Below are 21023 nucleotides of genomic sequence, written 5' to 3' on the forward strand. Positions count from 1 at the left end.
TATGCTCCTTCTTCTTCACGATGCAAGAACATTTGCCTCACTGCTTTGCGCTTCCTGAGTACTCTTTCCAATAACATACAGTCCTCTCCCTCTTCCCTAACCTCCATTTACTTCCGGAGTGCCAAATCAACAGTTTTTTTTTAGCTCGAACACTGCGCTGCATATTTGGCCTTCACTGTCTCCGCTGCTACTGTCGCGATGCATTGCCCCGGACCTAGCAGGAATCTCCTCGCAGTTCGCAGGAAATAACGTCGCACCAATGAACCGCACGAAACTTCTCTCGTCTAGGAGAAACTATAGCACCCACCGACTTCCAACAAGCTGTAAAAGTTATTTCAAGCCTTTCCTAAACTTTTTCTCGCTTTCACCCCCCCCCCTCCCCCCCCCCCCCATAAAAATGTAACGGGGAAAAGTTTATCGCTTACTACACTTTGGACCTTGGTTTAGTGAAAATTCTGCGTCAGACGTTACATTTTAATTTATTACTTCACTACTGCTGACTGCCGCCCCGATAGTTGAGTGGTCAGCGCGGCGGGCTGTCACGCCAAGGGGCCCGGGTTCGATTCCGGTCTGGGTCGGGGATTTTCTCCGCTCAGAGACGGGTGTTATCACTTCATCATCATCAGTGGAAGGCAACGGGAAACCAAGGGCCCCGGGTTCGATTCCGGTCTAGGTCGGGGATTTTCTCCGCTCAGGGACGGGTGTTATCACTTCATCATCATCAGTGGAAGACAACGGGAAACCACCACTGGAATCACCTCCGTAAACGTTTATGCTGTGGGCCTCGCTGACGAGGCTTCCCCCATGACAAGACCTGCGCTAAGGCACAAAAAAAAAAAAAAACAAAAAAAACAAAAAAAAAATTGTCGAATTTTACCGACGTTAACGACGTACACTACTGAACGCAACTGTAAAGTTACGTTGTTGTACGACTCTCAGTTTAGGAAATATGGCGTGATAAATATCGAATACCACGAAAAATCAACTTTTCTAAAATATTAAATATTTATCTATTTCAATAGCACAAAATTTTCATCGAGTTAAAGAAAAGTATCAGGAGGTAGTTCTCGTATCACTCCATCAGGCACAGATGCCAAATTCCATAAAAAAATTCATTATTTAGGTTCTGACGCGGACCGCTCTGTGCCTTGGAAAACGTTTCACGCAGCGCCCTGCGACCCGCATCGCACAGCGAAAGACGAAAGCGTATTCCGCAGCACACTGCGACAAATTCCCGCAGCTCGGATAACGTTGCTTTACTTTCTGACGGACCCCCGTAGTGGTCGCCACGACGATAGGAGACAATTGAAATTAGACCAGCGCTGTGTGTGACTGCTAGTCAGCAGACTGTCCGTCTTTGTCCGGCAGAGATCACCAGGCATTACTGTCTACAGGAGAGCTGAGAGCAGAGCCAGCTGGTGGCAGCAACTTTATAGAACAGCACCGCACTTTCGCCGTGTTCTGCACTTCACGACGGCGTGAGCCAGAAGCTGCTCCGCTAGTCCTGTAGCAGCAGCAGCGCAACTACTCTCTAGTTTCGCTCCGCTGAAGCACGAGGCTTAACTAAACACTCATGCGCCGAGGGTCACTAGAAATGGACAAGTGACTAGAGATGAGTCGTTCGCGAACTAACGGGTCCAAAAGAACGGCTCACCAACATGAACGGAAAGAACGAGGAACGAATTCCAAGGAACGGTCTTTCATAGTTAACTTCGGTCGCGGCTCTCTACTTATAGTTCCCGGGAATGGGAAACGGTCGTTCTCGTTCCAGCAACGGCACGTCGGCCGGTCTCGTTCCAGCCTCGGTCTCGTTCCCGCCTGTCTCGGTCTCGGTGTCCGCAGCTCGTGATCTTGCGGTAGCATTCTCGCATCCCGCGCACGGTGTCCCGGGTTCGATTCCCGGCGGGGTCAGGGATTTTCTCCACCTCCAGATGACTGGGTGTTGCTTGTCTTTCATCATCATTGACTCGCAAGTCGCCCAAGTGACGTCAGCTAAAAAGGACTTGCAATTCCGGCGGCCGAACACCCCGCATGGGGTCTCCCGGCCAACAATGCCGTACTATCATTTCATTTGGTCTCGGTCTCGTCCTTCGCGTGGCCATTCGTCGCAGTTCCACTGCCGACTGCTCCTAGTTAGTTCAGTGTCGAGTACGTGTGCGTTTCGTTCCCTGCGCACGCCCATTCTAGATCTGTTACAAACCTTTTTTGTACTCTGGACTTCTGGTTCTTTTCGTATTCTATTCATCGTCCACGACCAGTAATGAAAATGTATTTTATAGTTACGCTAATTACATGAAAATTACGTGGTATGTAATACATACATCTTTTCAGGTAACGAAAGGGCATATCAGCTTACTTCACTATGTCGATAAACAGCAGACGACATGCTTATAAAAAGGCAAGTTTTTTGTTATTACACATGCAAAAGAAGTCGGCATTGCACACACTAGTGGCCATTTTCTGTCTTTTTTTGATCCAAGGTAAAACAGCATGTTCATCGTTACGGAAGGCAGGCTGACACAACCGAATGAAGCCCGCGCCCCATAATAGAGTGTCTGGTGTCACATTTTGTAAAGAGAATATGATAACTTCTCCAATATTAATTCAGTGGTACAGGGCGGCGCACGAAAAATCGACCCCGTGTAGTAGACTGCTCATTATCACCCACCAATCATCATCTATTGTTTCGAAGTAGTTGTTTGCATTAGCTTGTTACTTCTTCACTGCCTAATTATTACATGTTTATGTGTTCTGCTCGTAGCGGTCAACAAACCGTGCGTAATTGGCGAGCAGTCTGTACTCTGGGCCAGTTTTTCGTGCGCCACCTTATATTTTTTCACAGCGATCAGCCACATAACGCTACAGTTGGCTAAACGAGATGTTTTGCAGAATCACGAAAATTACAAGTGTGTGAGAATTCTGTTATGAATAAAAACTCTGTACTCCAGGGCGAAGGCAAGTGCCCTCTCCTGGCGCCTTCCATCTTCAGTCACCTATGGCACTAATTATCAATTTTCCATAAGAACCATGTACCAACTACAATGAACGGTGAACGAGTAAAACTGAACGGTTCCCAAAAAAGAGTGATCACCAGTGAACTAGTTCTCAAAGATGAACGAGTTTGCCCATTTCTACGAGTGACCATTTAAAAGTGGGTGACATTTTCCACTTTTTCCGTAATAATTTTTTTACTTCACTACTAGCTTTCAGCTTTCTAGGCCGTCCTCAAGTGATTTTGTGGTTCTGTAGAAATCAGAATATATCATTATATTACCTCCACGAATGGAAATGTGACGACATGAATGTATAGTTATTGAAATACATCTACCTCCAATAGAAAAGTACATCTTAAGAGTAGAAATGTTAGCGTCTGAAAATTAGTTTTTTTCTGTTCTTCATAAATGCTGTCTTGCTGGCTTAACTAATCGACGGATACAAGGTATTGTATTAATCAAAGAGTAATGCCAAGCGTGGAATAAATGGAATACTAATTTCAAATACTGTGATTGTATATTTGTGTGTATATTTGAGAAACGTTAAAAAATTGAAATGAAATAGCATGGAAAATAAAATAATAATAATAAATATTAAAATTTATGGTGAGATACGATTAAATTTTAAATTTCATTTTATTGTACAGATGATTTATGGCTGGTCACTAACCGAATGTCACTGAAGTTGCCGAGGACTTTTTCGTTCTCAATATCTCTTTGCCCATTACGAAGTATATCTGGTGGATTTTTTACACGACCGAAAAATTTTGATTTCTTCTAAGACACTCATTTCTCTCTCTTTCTTAGCATAATGCAAAATTTGGAACTTTGCGTTCATGTTTTTGGATGTAAATTTTTGTTTAGGAGATGCAGCGCAAAGACATCTACACTGTTATCGTCACATTTTATGTGCTCCTTAAAACTTATCCGGAAGTTTTTACCAGTTGCCTGATGTATACCTTGTCACAATTGTCACGTCCAATTTTGTATATCCGCGACTCATTAAATGGGTCTGTTGTACTGGTAATATTGTTTTCAGGACGGAACCCAGTATGATATTTGCATTTTTAACAGTTTTGTCAATTTTATTCGAAATGATTCCATAACAGGGCAGAATGTGGATTTCTTTATTTCTAAAGTAATTTCATTTCTGTCAGATTTTTTCGTAACTTTCAGTTTCTCTCTGTACATTTCTTTAATTATTTGCGTTCTGAAATTATTTACTTTGCCTAATTTTATAGTATTGCTAATTCTTTGTTGATCTCATCGTCATCAAACTGATGGTTAAGTAATATCAAAAATGCTTTTGATGATATTGTAAAATACAAAATGCAGCGTAAAGATCATGTGGGTGCTGAGTCGAACGATCGTATTTCTACATCAGGTAACTCGACACAAGTTTACATACATGGACTGAATGCCATAAATAAAGAATTTAACACAACTTTTTTTTAGTCTGACTGATTTGATGCGGCCCGCCACGAATTTCTCTCCTGTGCCAACATCTTCATCTCAACCTGCGTCCTCAATTATCTGCTGGAAGTATTCCAATCTCTGTCTTTCTACAGTTTTTGACCTCTACAGGTCCCTCTGGTACCATGGAAGCCAGTCCCTGATGTCCTAACAGATTTTCTATTATCCTGCCCCTTCTCCCTTCTCCTTGTCAGTGTTTTCCATAAATTCCTTTGGTTTCCGATTCTGCGCAGAACCTCCTCATTCCTTACCTTATCTGTCCACCTAATTTTCAACATTCGTCCATAGGACCACATCTCAAATGCTTCGATTCTTAGGTTCCGGTTTTCTCACAGTCCTTGTTTCACTAACATACCGTGCTGTGCTCCAAACGTATATTCTCAGAAATTTCTTCCTCAGATTAAGGCCTGTGTTTGCTCCCTCCGTCATTGGGGATTCTGGTGCTAGGTTGTAGAATTCCTTAAATTCATGTATTCCGTGGCCATCAAGCCTAGTGTTGAGTTTCTCGCTGTTTTCATTTCTGCTACATCTCAGTACCTCGTCTTTCTTCGATTTGCTCTCAATCCATATTCAGTACTCATTAGATTGTTCATTCCAGTCAGCAGATCATGTAATTCTTCTTCACTTTCACTCAGGATAGCAATATCATCAGCGAATCGTATCATTTGTATCCTTTCACCTTGAATTTCTATTCCTCTCCATCATTGCTTCTTCGATGCAGAGATTGAACAGTAGGGGCGAAAGACTACTTCCCTGTCTTACTCCCTTTTTAATCAGCGCATTTCGTTCTTAGTCGTCCACTCTTAATTCCGTCTTCATTCTCGCATATATTGTATATTACCCGTCTCTCCCTATAGCTTATACCAATTTTTCTCAGAATTTCGAACGTCTTGCACTATTTTACAGTGTCGAATGCTTTTCACCGATCGACAGATCCTATGAACGTGTCTTGGTTTTTCTTTTAGTCTTGCTTCCATTATCAACCGCAACGCCAGAATTGCCTCTCTGGTGCATTTAACTTTCCTAAAGCCAAACTGATCGAAATCTAACACATCCTCAATTTTCTTTTCCATTCTTCTGTATATTATTCTTGTCAGAAACTTGGATGCATGAGCTATTAAGCAGATTGTGCAGTAATTCTCGCACTTGTCAGCTCTTGCAGTCTTGGGAACTGTGTGGATGATATTTTTCCGAAAGTCAGACGGTATACTGCCAGACTCACACGTTCTACACACCAATGTGAATAGTCGTTTTGTTGCCACTACCCCTAATGATTTTACAATTTCTAATGGAATGTTATCGATCCCTACTCCCTTATTTGATTTTAAGTCCGCCAGAACTCTCTTAAATTCTGATTCTAATACTGAATCCCTTATCTCTTCTAAATCAACTCATGTTTCTTCTTCTGTCTCGTCAGACAAATCTTCCTCCTTCAGCGTACTCTTTCCGTCTGTCAGCTCTCTCCTGCGCATTTAGCAGTGGAAATCCCATTATGGTCTTAATGTTACCACCCTGTCTTTTAATTACACCGTAGGTTGTTTTGACTTTCCTGTATGCTGAGTCAGTCCTTCCGATAATCATTTCTTTTTCAATTTCTTCACATTTTTCATGCAGCCATTTCGTCTTAACTTCCCTACACTTTCTATTTATTTCATTTCTCAGCGACTTGTATTACTGTACCCGAACCTATTTTTACTTCCTTCTTTCATCGACCAGCTGAAGTATTTCTTCTGTAATCCATGGTTTCTTTGCAGTTACTTTCTTTGTACCTATGTTTTCCTTTCCAGCATAGCAAATAGATTTAATGTTGAGAAAAGACGACGAATGACGATGTTTTAAAAGTTTCGATATGTAAATGTTACATATGTTTATATCAACAGTTGTAATACGTATGCATTTTATGTGTGCTTAATTTCTGTCATGCATATAACTGTATTTCCATGAGAAATAGGTACGATTTAACAGGATTCAGTTGCTAATTTTTACATAAGGGACATACTAGTAGTTCGGATATTTTGAATGTAGTCAAAAATTCAAATGTGTGTGTGTGTGTGTGTGTGTGTGTGTGTGTGTGTGTGTGTGTGTGTGTGTTTGTGTGTGTGTGTGTGCGCGTTCGCTCGCTTTCCTGACGTATTTCATTACTTAATTCTTCCTTTTCTGATAAATATTTTCGAACATGGTGCACAAAATTCATGCTCTATAAAGTACTTCCAGATGTGGAAGTACTGCAAGTTACAGCCATTATATAATTTTTCTTCGTGTCTATACTTCTTAACGTGTCACAAAAAACAGATTCACAAATTTAAGATGCTTTTAAGCACAGCCAAGATGGCTAAATATACTGCACTATGATAAACTGTTTCATTTCAATAGACGCTAAAAAGTTTTTAAAATTTCTCACCAGCACCATCTCTGTTTCATTTTAATGTCAAGTAAAAAGATCTGCCCTGTGACTGGCTGTTCCATTTTTGATGCTAAAAGAGCAGCCCGGATGACTGGATGATCCGGCCTTGTAATATCAACCAAAACGGCCTTGCTGTGCTGGTACTTGCGAACGGCTGAACTACAGCCGTAATTTTTCCCGAGGTCATGCAGTTCTACTGTATGGTTAAATAACGATGGCATCTTCTTGGGTGAAATATTCCGTAGGTAAAATAGTCCCTCATTCGAATCTCCAGGCAGGGACTGTTCAGGTGGATGTCGTCATCAGGAGAAATAAAGCCGGCGTTCCACGGGTTAAATCCCTTAATCGGGCAGGTAGGTTAGAAAATTTAAAAAGGGCAATGAGTAGGTTGAAGTTAGATATAGTGAGAATTAGTCAAAATCGATGCCAGAAGGAACAGGAATTCTGGTCAGTTGAATACAAGAATCAAATAGGGGTAATGCAGGAGTAGGTTTAATAATAAATAACAAAATAGGAATGTAGGTAAGCTACTACGAACAGCATAATGAACACACCATCGTAGGCAAGACAGACGCTAAGACCACACGCATCACAGCAGTACAGATTTATATGCCAAGCAGCTGCGCAGATAATGGATAGATTGAAGAAATGTATGATGAGACAAAAGAAATTATTCAGTCAATTAAGCGATATGAAAATTTAATTGTGATGTGGGACTGGCATCCACTAGTAGGTAAAGGAAGAGAAGGAAAAATAGTAGATGAATGTGGACTGGGGGAAAGAATGAAAGAGGAAACCCCTGGAAGAATTTTGTACAGAGCATCGTTGATACTTGGTTTAAGAACCATGAAGGAAGGTTGCATGCTTGGAAGAGACCTGGAGACACCATGTTAAAGATTGATTATATAATGGCAAGACAGAGATTTCGGAACCAGAATTTGAATCGTAAGACATTTCCAGGGGCAGATGTGGACTGTCACCATAATTTATTGGTTATGAATTGTAGATTAAAACTGAAGGAATTGCAAAAAGCTACAAAATTAGGGAGATGGGATCTGGATAAACTGAAAGAACGGGGAATTGTTGAGAATTTCAAAGGGAGCATTAGGCAACGTTTCACTAGAACAGAGGAAGGGAATAAAGTGAAAGACGAATAGGCAGCTTTGGGAGATGAAATAGTGAAGCCAGCAAAGGACCAAATAGGGAAAAAGACAAGGCCGAGTGGAAATCATTGGCTATTACAGGAAATATTGAATTTGATCTATAAAAGTAGAAAATGTAAAAATGCAGCATATGAAGCACGCGAAACGGCATACAAACATCTAAAAAAATGAGACTGTCAGTAATGGTTAGAGAACAGATGAAAGGATTTAGAAGCATATTTCATTGGGGTCAAGACAGATACCGCCTACAGCAAAATTAAAAGCGCCTTTGGAGAAAAGTGAAGCAGGTGTATGAATATCAAAAGCTGAGATGGAAAACCAGTAATAAGCAAAGAAGGAAAAACTGAAAAGTGGAAGGATAGATAGAGGTTCTTTACAGGGAAGGTGAACTTGAACGCAGCATTATAAAAAGGAAACAGGACATAGATGAAGATGAGATGGGACATACGATATTGCGAGAAGAATATGTTACAGCATTGAAAGACCTAAGTCGAAATAAGCCCCTGGAGTAGGCGACATTTGGGCAGAAATACTGATAGCATTTGGAGATCGAGCCATGACAAGACTATTCCATCTGGTACACAGGATGTATGATACTTGTCAAATACCCTCAGACTTCAAGAAGAATGTAATCAAATTCCAAAGAAAGAAAATATTGAAATATGTGAATATTACCGGACTATCAGTTTAACAGGTCACGGTAGCAAAATAATTATACGAATTCTTTAGACAAGAACGGAAAAACAGGTAGAAGCCGACCTATGGGAAGATAAGCTTGGGTTCCGGAGAAATATCGGAACATACGAGGCAGTACTGACCCTACGAGCCGGCCGAAGTGGCCGTGCGGTTAAAGGCGCTGCAGTCTGGAACCGCAAGACCGCTACGGTCGCAGGTTCGAATCCTGCCTCGGGCATGGATGTTTGTGATGTCCTTAGGTTAGTTAGGTTTAACTAGTTCTAAGTTCTAGGGGACTAATGACCTCAGCAGTTGAGTCCCATAGTGCTCAGAGCCATTTGAACCATTTGACCCTACGACTTTCGTTAGAAGACAGTTTTGTAGACTTAGGGAAAGCGTTTGACAATGGTGACTTGTTTGTATACTGTGTTTGAAAGTCTGAATATAGCAGGGAGCGAAATGCCGTTTACAAATTGTACAGAAACCAGAAGGCAGTTATAAGAGTCGAGGCTCATGAAACAAAAAAATGGTTCAAATGGCTCTGAGCACTATGGGACTTAACTTCTGAGGTCATCAGTCCCCTTAGATCTACTTAAACCTAACTAACCTGACATCACACACATCCATGCCCGAGGCAGGATTCGAACCTGCGACGGCAGCGGTCGAGCAGTTCCAGACTGTAGCGCCTAGAACCGCTCGGCCACTCCTGCCGTCCGCTCATGAAACAGAAGCATTGGTTGCAAAGGGAGAGAGACATGTTTGTAGCCCACCCCGATGTTGTTCAGTGTGTACAGTGAGCAAACAGCAAAGTAAACGGAAGGAAAATTTGGAGTAGGAAAAAGTTCAAGGAGAAGAAAGAACTGTGAGGTTTGCCGAGGGTATTGTAATTCTGCCAGAGACAGCAAAGGACTTGGAAGATCAGTTGAATGGAGAGGGTATTGTCTTGAAAGGAGGATATAAGATGAGCATCGACAAAAGCAAAACAAGAAAAATTGAATGTAGCTGAATTAAATGAGGCGAAGGTGCTGGGTTAGCAAACGAGGCAAAATAGCAGATGAGTTTTATTATGTGGGCAGCAAAATAAGTTGTGATGGCCGAAGAAGGGAGGGTATAAATGTAGACTGTCAATGGCAAGAAAAGCATTTCTGAAGAAGAGAAATTTGTTAACGTCGAATGCAGATTTAAGTGTCAGGAAGCCTTTTCTGAAAGTATTTTTCTGTCGTGTAGGCATGTAATGAATTGAAAAAAGGACGATAAACAGTTTAGACAAGAAGAGGATAGAATGTTTCGAAATGTGGCGCTTCAGATGAATACTGATGATTAGATGGATACATCACGTAACTGATGAGGTACTGAACAGAACTTGGGGGAAAAGAAATTTGTTGCCCGATCTGACTAGAGTGAAGGAGACGTCAAGGGTTCGTCTATTTAGTATTGGAGGGAAGTGTGGGATAGGGGAAGAACAAAAGATGAATGTTGTAACCAGGTTCAAAAGATATTGGTTATTCGGAGATGAAGAGGCCTGTGCAGGATACAGTAGCGTAGAGAGCTGCATCAAACCAGTCTTCAAATTGAAGACCATAACAACAATAGCAACAACATAAAGCCGTAAATATCATTGACAAGGAATTCAGAATTGATTTTTCTCATTCGAAAATGACTTTCGCATTAATGTTCGTCGTCGGCAGATAGCTGCGTTATTGGATGCTCCAAACGACTCCTACGAGACACCCATTTCTGCGCCTAACGTTTGCGAGTCCATTTGTTGATCATCAACATTACTGTAAGCTCTGCGGCTAAAAGCTGGGCAACCGTATTAAGTTCCGCCCGTATTTCTGCACTTGTTGCGTCCTTAAAAGTTGAGTGTTTCCACGTTCGGCGTGTAGAAACGCTAACATGTATGTAAGGGTTGTAGGGGGGGGGGGGGGGGGGAGTCGGGGAGGATGTACGTGAAAGTAAGAGGACAGGCTGACAAGTAATGCCTCTGAATTTTTTCTTCTGTTCTCAATATTGGTTGGGGTGTTAACATGTCATGCGAATTACTCGGTCGACTTCCCCGCTTCGCTGATTCAGATTGCAACCCCCTGGACACAGAGCTCCGAACGGTAGCGTGTAATTTGGCGGTTTATAGCGTAACTACACTCATGCTCATAAATTAAGGATAATGGTGATACATGGTGAAACAACGCTCTGGTGGGAGTTTTGCGGGTTTAAATCACCTCGGGGTATGACCATTCGGTGCATCTGACCTGCGGTCGTCGCACGGTGGCGCTGGCAGCAGTCCACATACGCAGAGGTGTGTTGGTGCATGTCAGAGTATGGTGCAGCGAATAAGTGTGCAGACGTTTTCAGACGTGCTAATGGTGACTGTGTGTTGATAATGGCTCAAAGAACACATATTGATGACGTTGCGAGGGATAGAATACTAGGGCGACTGGAGGCTGGTCAAACACACCAGGTCGTAGCACGGGCCCTCCGTGTGCCACAAAGTGTGATCTCAAGATTATAGCAACGATTCCAGCAGACAGGAAACGTGTCCAGCCGCTACAGTACGGGACGTCCACCGTGAACAACATCACAAGAAGACCGATATTTCACCATCAGTGCCCGCAGACGGCCACGGAGTACTGCAGGTAGCCTTGCGTAGGACCTCACTGCAGCCACTGGAACAGTTGTCTCCAGACACACAGTCTACAGACAACTGAACGGACATGGTTTATTCGCCTGGAGACCTGCAAGGTGCGTTCCAGTGACCCCTGGTCACAGGAGAGCCCGTAAAGTCTGGTGTCAAGAACACAGTACATGGTCAGTGGAACAGTGGTCCCTGGTTATGTTCACGGACGAGTCCAGATATAGTTTGAACAGTGATTCTCGCTGGGTTTTCATCTGGCGTGAACCAGGAACCAGATACCAACCCATTAATGTCCTTGAATGAGAACTGTATGGAGGTCGTGATTATTGGTGTGGAGTGGGATTGCGATTGGTACACGTACATCCCTGCATGTCTTTAACAGAGGTGCTGTAACAGGTCAGGTGTATCTGGACGTCATTTTGCACCGTATGTCCGCCTTTTCAGGGGTGCAGTGGGTCCCACCTTTTTCCTGATGGATGATAACGCACGGACCCACCGAGCTGCCATAGTGGAGGAGTACCTTGAAACAGAAGGTATCAGGCGAACGGAGTGGCCTGCCTGTTCTCCAGACCTAAACCCCATCGAGCACGTCTGGGATGCTCTCAGTCGAAGTATTGCTGCATGTCTTCAAACACCTACGACACTTAAGAAGCTCCGACACGCACTGGTGCAAGAAATGGAGGCTATACCCCAGCAGCTGCTCGACCACCTGGCACAGAGTATGCCAACTCTTTGTGCGGCCTGTGTACGTGTGCATGGTGATCATATCCCATATTGATGTAGGAGTACATGCGCAGGAAACAGTGGCGTTTTGTAGCACATGTGTTTCGGGACGGTTTTCTCAACTTATCACCAATACCGTGGACTTACAGATCTGTGCCGTGTGTGTTCCCTATCTGTCTATGCTATTAGGGCCAGTTCTTGTGTGGCACCACATTCTGCAATGATCCTTAATTTATGAGCATGAGTGTATGTCGGTGAGTCAGAAACAGCGTGCTGTAATCGAGTTTCTGGCTGCAGAAGAGTTCTTCCACACATGGCGCACCCTCTCCTCCAGCATGACGAAGCCAGAGCACACACGAGCGTTGCGACGTCTTCAACAATGGGACACCATGGGTTCACTGTAATCGATCATATTACATACACGCCACACTTGACCGCATCCGATTTTCATCTGTTTGCGAAACTTAGGAACACCTTCAAGGACTTCACTTTCATAGTGATGAAGCGGTGCAAACGAAGCCAAACATTCTATTGTGACGGTCTCAACAAACTTATCTATCGTTGAGAGAAAAGCTTTCGTCACCAGGGCGACTGTGTTGAGAAATAAATATGCTCGCTCGGCGAAATGTTCACTCCAAAATTCAAGCCTTTATAATTCAGGCCTATATAATTAATGTCGATATGCAGCAGGATTTTGAAACATATATTGTGTTCGAACATTATGAATTACTTCGAAGAGAGCGGTCTATTAACACACAGCGAACACGGATGTAGGAAACATCGTTCTTGTGAAACACAATTAGCTCTCTACTCACACGAAGGGTTGAGTGCTAGCGACAAAAAAATTTAAATCGATTCCGTATTTCTGGATTCCCAGAACATTTTGACGCTGTACCCCACAAACGGCTTATAATAAGACTGCGTGCTTATGGAACACCGTCTCAGTTATGCGACTGGATTCGTGATTTCATGTTAGAGAGTTCACAGTTGGTTGTAACTGACGGAAGGTCATCGAGTAAAACAGAAGTGATTTCTGGCGTTCCCCAAGCTAGTGTTGAGGTCCTCTGCTGTTCCTTATCTACATATACGATTTAGGAGACAATCTGAACAGCTATCTTAGGTTGTTTTTAGATGACGCTGTCGTTTATCGTCAACTAAAGTCATCAGAAGACGTGGTCAGCGCGACGGAATGTCATACCTAACGGCCCGGGTTCGATTCCCGTCTGGGTCGGAGATTTTATTCGCTCAGGGACTGGTTGTTGTGTTGTCCTTATCACCATTATTTCACCCACATCGACATGCAAGTCACGAAGTGGCGTCAACTCGAAAGACTTGGACCAGGCGAACGGTCTACCTGACGGGAGGCCCTAGCCACACGGCATTTCCATATCAGAAGATCAAAACGAATTGAGAAGCGAGTTAGACAGGATATCTGTAAGATGCGAAAATTGCCAGTTGACGCAAATAATGAAAAGTGCCGGGTCATCCACATGACTGCTAAGAGAAATCCCTTAAACTTCTCTTATACCATAAATCAGTCAAATCTTAAGGCCCTGAATTTAGTTATGTACAACTTAAATTGGAAGGAAAACATAGAGAATGTTGTGGGGAAGACGAAGCAAAAACTGCGATTTATTGGCAGAAGAGTCAGAAGATGCTACAGATCTACTAAGGAGACTGCCTACACTATGCTTGTTCGTCCTCTTTTGGTGTACTGCTGCGCAGTGTGGGATCATTACCAGATAGGATTAATGGAGTACGTCGAGAAAGTTCAAAGAAGAGTAGCACATTTTGTGTTATCGCGATTACGGGAGGGACTGGCATTGACATGTTATAGGATTTTAGGTGGACACCATTAAACAAAGACTTTTTTCGTTGCGGCGGAATCTTCTCACCGAATTTCAACCACCAACCTCGGAATGCGAAAATATTTTGTTGACGCCGACCTACAACACTGGGAAAACGATCAGAACAATAACATAAGGGAAATCAAAGCTCGCACGGAAAGATATAGGCGTTCGGTTTTTACGCACGCTGTTCGAGCAGAGAAGTATTGTGAAGGTGGTTCGATGAATCCCGTGTCAAGTACTAAGTGGGATTTCCATAGTAGCCACGTAGATGTAGATGTAGATGTGAAGAATAAGGATGTAGCTGCCATAGGTCAAACGGTAATCAACTGCGTTTTTTTAAAATAGGAACACCCATTTTTTATTACATATTCATGTAGTGCGTAAAGAAATATGAATGTTTTACTTGGACCACTTTTTTCGCTTTGTGAGAGAAGGCGCTGTAATAGTCACAAATTTATAAGTACGTGGTATCACGTAACATTCGGTCAGTGAGGAGGGTATTTGCTTCGTGATACATTAACCGTGTTAAAATGGACCGTTTACCAATTGCGGATAAGGTCGATATCGTATTGATGTGTGCCTATTATGATCAAAATTCCCAACGGGCGTGTGCTATGTATGTTGCTCGGTATCATGGACGACATCATACAAGTGTCTGGACCGTTCGCCGGATAGTTACGTTATTTAAGCCAACAGGCAGTATTCAGCCACATGTGAAACGTCAGCCACGGCCTGCAACAAATGATGATGCCCAAGTAGGTGTTTTAGCTCCTGTCGCGGCTAATCCGCACATCAGTAGCAGACAAACTGCGCGAGAATCGGGAATCTCGAAAGTGTCGGAGTTTAGAATGCTACATCAACATCGATTGCACCCGTGCCATATTTCTATGCGCCAGGAATTGCATGGTGACGACTTTGAACGTCGTGTACAATTCAGCCACTGGGCACAAGAGAAATTACGGGACGATGACAGATTTTTTGCACGTGTTCTATTTAGCGACGAAGCGTCATTCACCAACAGCGGTAACGTAAACCGGCATAATATACACTATTGGGCAACGGAAAATCCACGATGGCTGCGACAAGTGGAACATCAGCGACCTTGGCGAGTTAATGTATGGTGCGGCATGGTGGGAGGAAGGATAATTGGCCCCCATTTTATCGATGGCAATCTAAATGGTGCAATGTATGATGATTTCCTACGTAATGTTCTACCGATGTTACTACAAGATGTTTCACTGCATGACAGATTACGATGTACTTCCAACATGATGAATGTCCGGCACATAGCTCGCGGGCGGTTGAAGCGGTATTGAATAGCGTATTTCATGACAGGTGGATTGGTCGCCGAAGCACCATACCATGGCTCGCACGTTCACCGGATCTGACGTCCCCGGATTTCTTTCTGAGGAAAAAGTTGAAGGATGTTTGCTATCGTGATCCACCGACAACGCCTGACAACATGCGTCAGCGCATCGTCAATGCATGTGCAAACATTACGGAAGGCGAACTACTCGCTATTGAGAGGAATGTCGTTACATGTAGTGTCAAATGCATTGAGGTTGACGGACATCTTTTTGAGCATTTATTGCATTAATGTGGTATTTACAGGTAATCACGCTGTAACAGCATGCGTTCTCAGATATGATAAGTTCACAAAGGTACATTTATCACATTGGAACAAACGAAATAAAATGTTCAAGCTTATCTACTTTCTGTATTTTAATTTAAAAAACCCACCTGCTATCAACTGTTCGTCTAAAATTGTGAGCCATATGTTTGTGACTATTACCGCGCCATCTATCACAAAGCGAAAAAAGTGGTCCAACTAAAACATTCATATTTCTTTATGTACTACACGAATATGTAATAAAAAATGGGGGTTCCTATTTTTAAAAAAAACGCAGTTGATATCCGTTAGACCTATGGCAGCGCCATCTAGCGGGCCAACCATAGCTCCATCTGGTTTCCCCCTTCCAGCTAGACAAGTTTCGTCTCTTTGTAGTTTTTTCGTTTGACGCTTTTTTCGTGAGATATTTGGCCCAGTCACGATCAATGGACCGCCCTGTATAGTGCGGGACAATAAGTTGCGAATTTGGGTACCACGGGAGGCGTGCCACAGATAAGTCCCTGCAGTCGCACTAATCTGTGTGTCCTCGGTGGCTCAGATGGATATTCGCTGAAAGGCATGTTTTTTATGTTCGGTCAGGGGGCTGCTTGCCGTCTGTAATAAAAAAAGGCTGAGTAAAGGAATCAACAATCACTTTGAATGGATGTCTTGTGACATCCGCCCAGGCCAAACGCAATGAACTATACCGAACAAAATGAAACAAAAAAAAGGTCGATAGAGTGTTGCCTGTAAGCAGAAGATCACGGGTTCGAGTCCTGGTCGGGGCACACATTTTCAACTGTCCCCGTTGACTTATATTAACGCCTATATTCAGCTAAGGGTAATCATTTCATCGTAATTTAAGGTTTAAGAGTTTTCACATAAAATTCGCAAGCATTACTTTTTAGCACATCCTCGTATTTCATGTCTTTATACTAATGGTCATAAAAATTGCTACACCAAGAAGAAATGGAGATGATAAACGGGTATTCATTGGACAAATATATTATACTAGAACTGACATGTGATTACATTTTCACGCAATTTGGGTTCATAGATCCTGAGAAATCAGTACCCAGAACAACCACCTCTGGCCCTAATAACGGCCTTGATACGCCTGGGCATTGAGTCAAACAGAGCTTGGATGGCGTGTACAGGTACAGCTGCCCATGCAGCTTCAACACGATACCACACTTCATCAAGAGTAGTGACTGGCGTATTGTGACGAGCCAGTTGCTTGGCCACCATTGACCATACGTTTTCAGTTGGTGAGAGATCTGGAGAATGTGCAGGCCAGGGAAGCAGTCGAATATTTTCTGTATCCAGAAAGGCCCGTACAGGACCTGCAACACGCGGTTGTTCATTATCGTACTGAAATGTAGCGTTTCGCAGAGATCGAATGAAGGGTAGAGCCACGGGTCGTAACACATCTGAAATGTAACGTCCACTGTTCAAAGTGCCGTCAATGCCACAAGAGGTGACCGAGACGTGTAACCAATGGCACCCCATACCATCACGCAGGGTGATACGCCGATATGGCGATGAAGAATACTCGCTTCCAATGTGCGCTCACCGCGATGTCGCCAAACACGGATGCGACCATCATGATGTTCTAAACAGAACCTGGATTCATACGAAAAAATGACGTTTTGCCACTCGGGAACCCAGGTTCGTCGTTGAGTACACCATCGCAGGCGGTCCTGTCTGTGACGCAGCATCAAGGGTAACCGCAGCCACGGTCTCCGAGCTGATAGTCCATGCTGCTGCAAACGTCGTCGAACTGTTCGTGCAGATGGTTGTTGTCTTGCAAACATCCCCATCTGTTGACTCAGGGATCGAGACGTGGCTGCACGATCCGTTACAGCCATACAGATAAGATGCCTGTCATCTCGACTGGTAGTGATACGAGGCCGTTGGGATCGAGCACGGCGTTCCGTATTACCCTCCTGAACCCATCGATTCCATATTCTGCTAACAGTCATTGGATCTGGACCAACGCGAGCAGCAATGTCGCGATACGATAAACCGCAATTGCGATAGGCTACAATCTGACCTTTATCAAAGTCGGAAACGTGATGGTACGCATTTCTCCTCCTTACACGAGGCATCACAACAACGTTTCACCAGGCAACGCCGGTCAACTGCTGCTTGTGAATGAGTAATCGGTTGGCAACTTTCCTCGTGTCAGCACGTTGTAGGTGTCGCCACCGGCGCCAACCTTGTGTGAATGCTCTGAAAAGCTAATCATATCACAACATCTTCTTCCTGTCGGTTAAATTTCGCGTCTGTAGCACGTCATCTTCGAGGATGTCAATGTTAATGACCAGTAGTGTAGTAACGCGGCTTAACACCCGCATTGACATTCCAATAATTCCTCTGCGAGACCGTCCCGGGCCGACGCCGTGGGACGACCCAAAAGGGGCACCGGCTGCTACTGTGGGCTGGACCGCAGGGCCCGGCTGCGGCGGCGAGCGGCTGGCGGCTACAGGTTGGCGCCACGTGGGCCGGTGGTTCGACTGCGGTGTGAGCCCGCGACCTCTCGGGGGGCCGCTGTCTGGAGGCGTCTGCGGGCGCGGCGCGAGAGAAAGCGAGCCACGCCCCCGCTCAGGCTCTCGCCGTGATTCACGGTTACGCCCACTCTGAGGCTACGCCTACACTGGATCCGTATTGCTTCCTGTGCGATGTGGAGCGATGACGTCACCCTATGTCACCCGAGGTCGTCCATGGTGAATGTGTGCACTTGCGTCTCTTAGCGCCAGATCGGGAGTCAGCTGCAGTTCTGTTGTGATCGTCGGTGACTTGTACTGGAAAAAAACGTTCTCCTTAATAAGAGACTATTAAAAATATATTGAGAGGTGGCATGGCTTTACGATGCACATGGCGACTTGCCCCCTCTCATATATATCTCTTACTCTGAGTAATTCGATTTGGGGAAGTATAACCGAGTATGGTCATTACAAGGCTAGTATTGAGAACTCAGAAGATATGAATATTTTCCTCTCTAATTGCATGCGGTGAAAAGTTGCTATTATTTCACACGCGGACTTCCCACGCAGCATCTCTCGTCACCCGGGTGGTCCGGTGAGAGGCGGGATCTGATGATCTTGAAAGGGTTATGCCGACAGGTGTGAGGGAGCCGAGTGGGTGCTGTCAAAAATGGTTCAAATGGCTCTGAGCACTATGGGACTTCACTTCTAAGGTCATCAATCCCCTAGAACTTAGAACTACTTAAACCTAACTAACCTAAGGACATCACACACATCCATGCCCGAGACAGGATTCGAACCTGCGACCGTAGCAGTCGCGCGGTTCCAGACTGTAGCGCCTAGAACTGCTAGGCCACTCCGGCCGGCCGATGCTGTCCAGATGCCGACGTTGTCATAAGAGCGGGAGCGACACACCCACATGGGTCTGAAGGAGCGGCTGTGGTTAGAGATTCCATTACTTCGCAGAAACTTAGTGAAAACACTTTCTGATGGGCTTACTGCGAGACGTGGGAATGACTTGTGTTCCCAGGCAGTCTTGGCGGGCAAATTCCCGCGTTTTCTGCAAAATCATAACTGTGATTGGCTTGCCCAGGGGATAGCTCTGTGACGTAGCAAAATCGGTGCAGAAATTGGCGCCAAGTATCTCCATTTGTGGAATAGCAGTGCTTCGGCAATAGAGTGAAATTTTCCACTGGTTCCCGAGTTGATGATTGGCACGTTTAACCACGACCACTGTGGTGGGGGCGGTAATGCTCTGTATTCGGCTTGTACGGATGCTCTTGGTAGAGTCGGCTCTCGCCTTTCGGTCGGAGTAGGTTACAAGACTGAGCTCTCGCTGCTCTGGACAGCTGCCTTCCGTTGGCTGTCTAATATAATTTCATTAAATTGTAACTGACGAAGTTGCTGAAGTTTCGACTTCAACGTAACTTTCCGAGTACAGTCGGCAATTGAGCGTTCTGCGTACAAGCGGCCTATGTTGTCTGTCTTGAGCAGTTTTGGCTAAAGTTGACTGTATCGGATTACTGTGTGACTTTGCTTGTTAAAATCAATCACTGTACCGTCAGTGATTGTGTGGCGAGCCCTCTACGTCTCCCTCAGAGGCGCATTTGTATTACTAGGAAGTCTTTAGTCTGGAACAACCAGACCAGGATAATTTGTTTCAGGCTATACCCGCGACATTATCATCACCACGATGGGACATCGAAGCAACCAGCCGTAGCCTCCGGTACGCCAGATCATGTCCTTGCAGTTAAGAAGACAGCTTGGTAATGCATGTCTGCAGCACCGGCGGATTAGGGAATTTTGCTATGCGATAATCAGAGATCAGCAGAGCGCGCCTGTTCCCGTCTTTTCTAACGTGGATACGTCTTGGGTGTTCATTGTCTGATTTCTCACTACTGTAGCAGCAATTAATGTTGGGTTGCCTCGGTGTTTCTCTTAAGATTTGAGTTGCAAGGAATTGGCTCCACATACCACTTGGACATAAATGTCACAAGCTGGTTTATGGACAACTTCACCTTTACAGCATTTATTTGAGTATCCAATTTGAAGCATTGTAAATGTTTCATGTGTTTTGTTTATTATTTTGAGTTTAGTCATAATAAATCAAATTGTTATGTTGGACAGAGCTTTCACTCCGTAGATCAGTAGAGCATCCCTTTCATTTCTCACCACGTTAATGAAAGTTTTTTTTATCAAATTAATTTCTATCAAATTAAATTATTGCAGGTGCCAAACTCTTTCCGACTCCACTTGCAGGGTTGATTACAGTCAGTTCATGTTTCTTCTTAATCCATGTGCAACAGCAAAAGTCGGAGTTAGAAAAGGGGGGGGGGTTAGAGCATCATTTCCATATGAAGATTCTAGATGAATTTAGTGTTAAATACACTGCTAGCCCCGGCACCTCGCAATATGGGTGCACCACTTGAGCGAAGACAGATTTGCTGGACAATTTTTTGAAAGCTTCCAACGTTTACAAAATTGATGAAATTCTCTCGAGCTTCCAGCTGCGTCAAGTGGTTTCAAATCCAAGAGTTTTTGGCCAAACACTCTTCAGCCATTTTCAGGTGGTGACTGTCTTTCGGTTGCTGCTGTCCTTCTACAGGGTGAATCGCATAAAACTTGCACCGCAAATATTCCGGAAATGGAAAGTGCTGTTGATGTGTGGTTTTCACGGAGTGGTTTGGTAGTAGGGGCTCGTATTGTTAGCCAGTAAACAGATTGTGATAATGTAAGTCTTTACGCTTTCCTAGCGGTTTTTACTGAAGATAAAATCTACTGGGTTATTAGGCCGCGTAATATTTCTTCTAAAATGATCGACTTTCGACCCCTCTGCTGGGATCTTCTTTAGGATCTTCTGGTGTCCATACTGTTCTAGCAGTAGTGGACACCAGAAGATCCTGAGGTAGATCCCAGCAGATGGGTCGAAACGTCGATCATTTTAGAAGAAATATGACGCAGCCTAATAACCCAGAAGATTTTAACTTCAGACATATACTTTTTTAAAATGGAATA

The sequence above is a fragment of the Schistocerca piceifrons genome, chromosome 9 (genome assembly GCF_021461385.2).
Source record: "Schistocerca piceifrons isolate TAMUIC-IGC-003096 chromosome 9, iqSchPice1.1, whole genome shotgun sequence".
NCBI lineage: Eukaryota > Metazoa > Arthropoda > Insecta > Orthoptera > Acrididae > Schistocerca > Schistocerca piceifrons.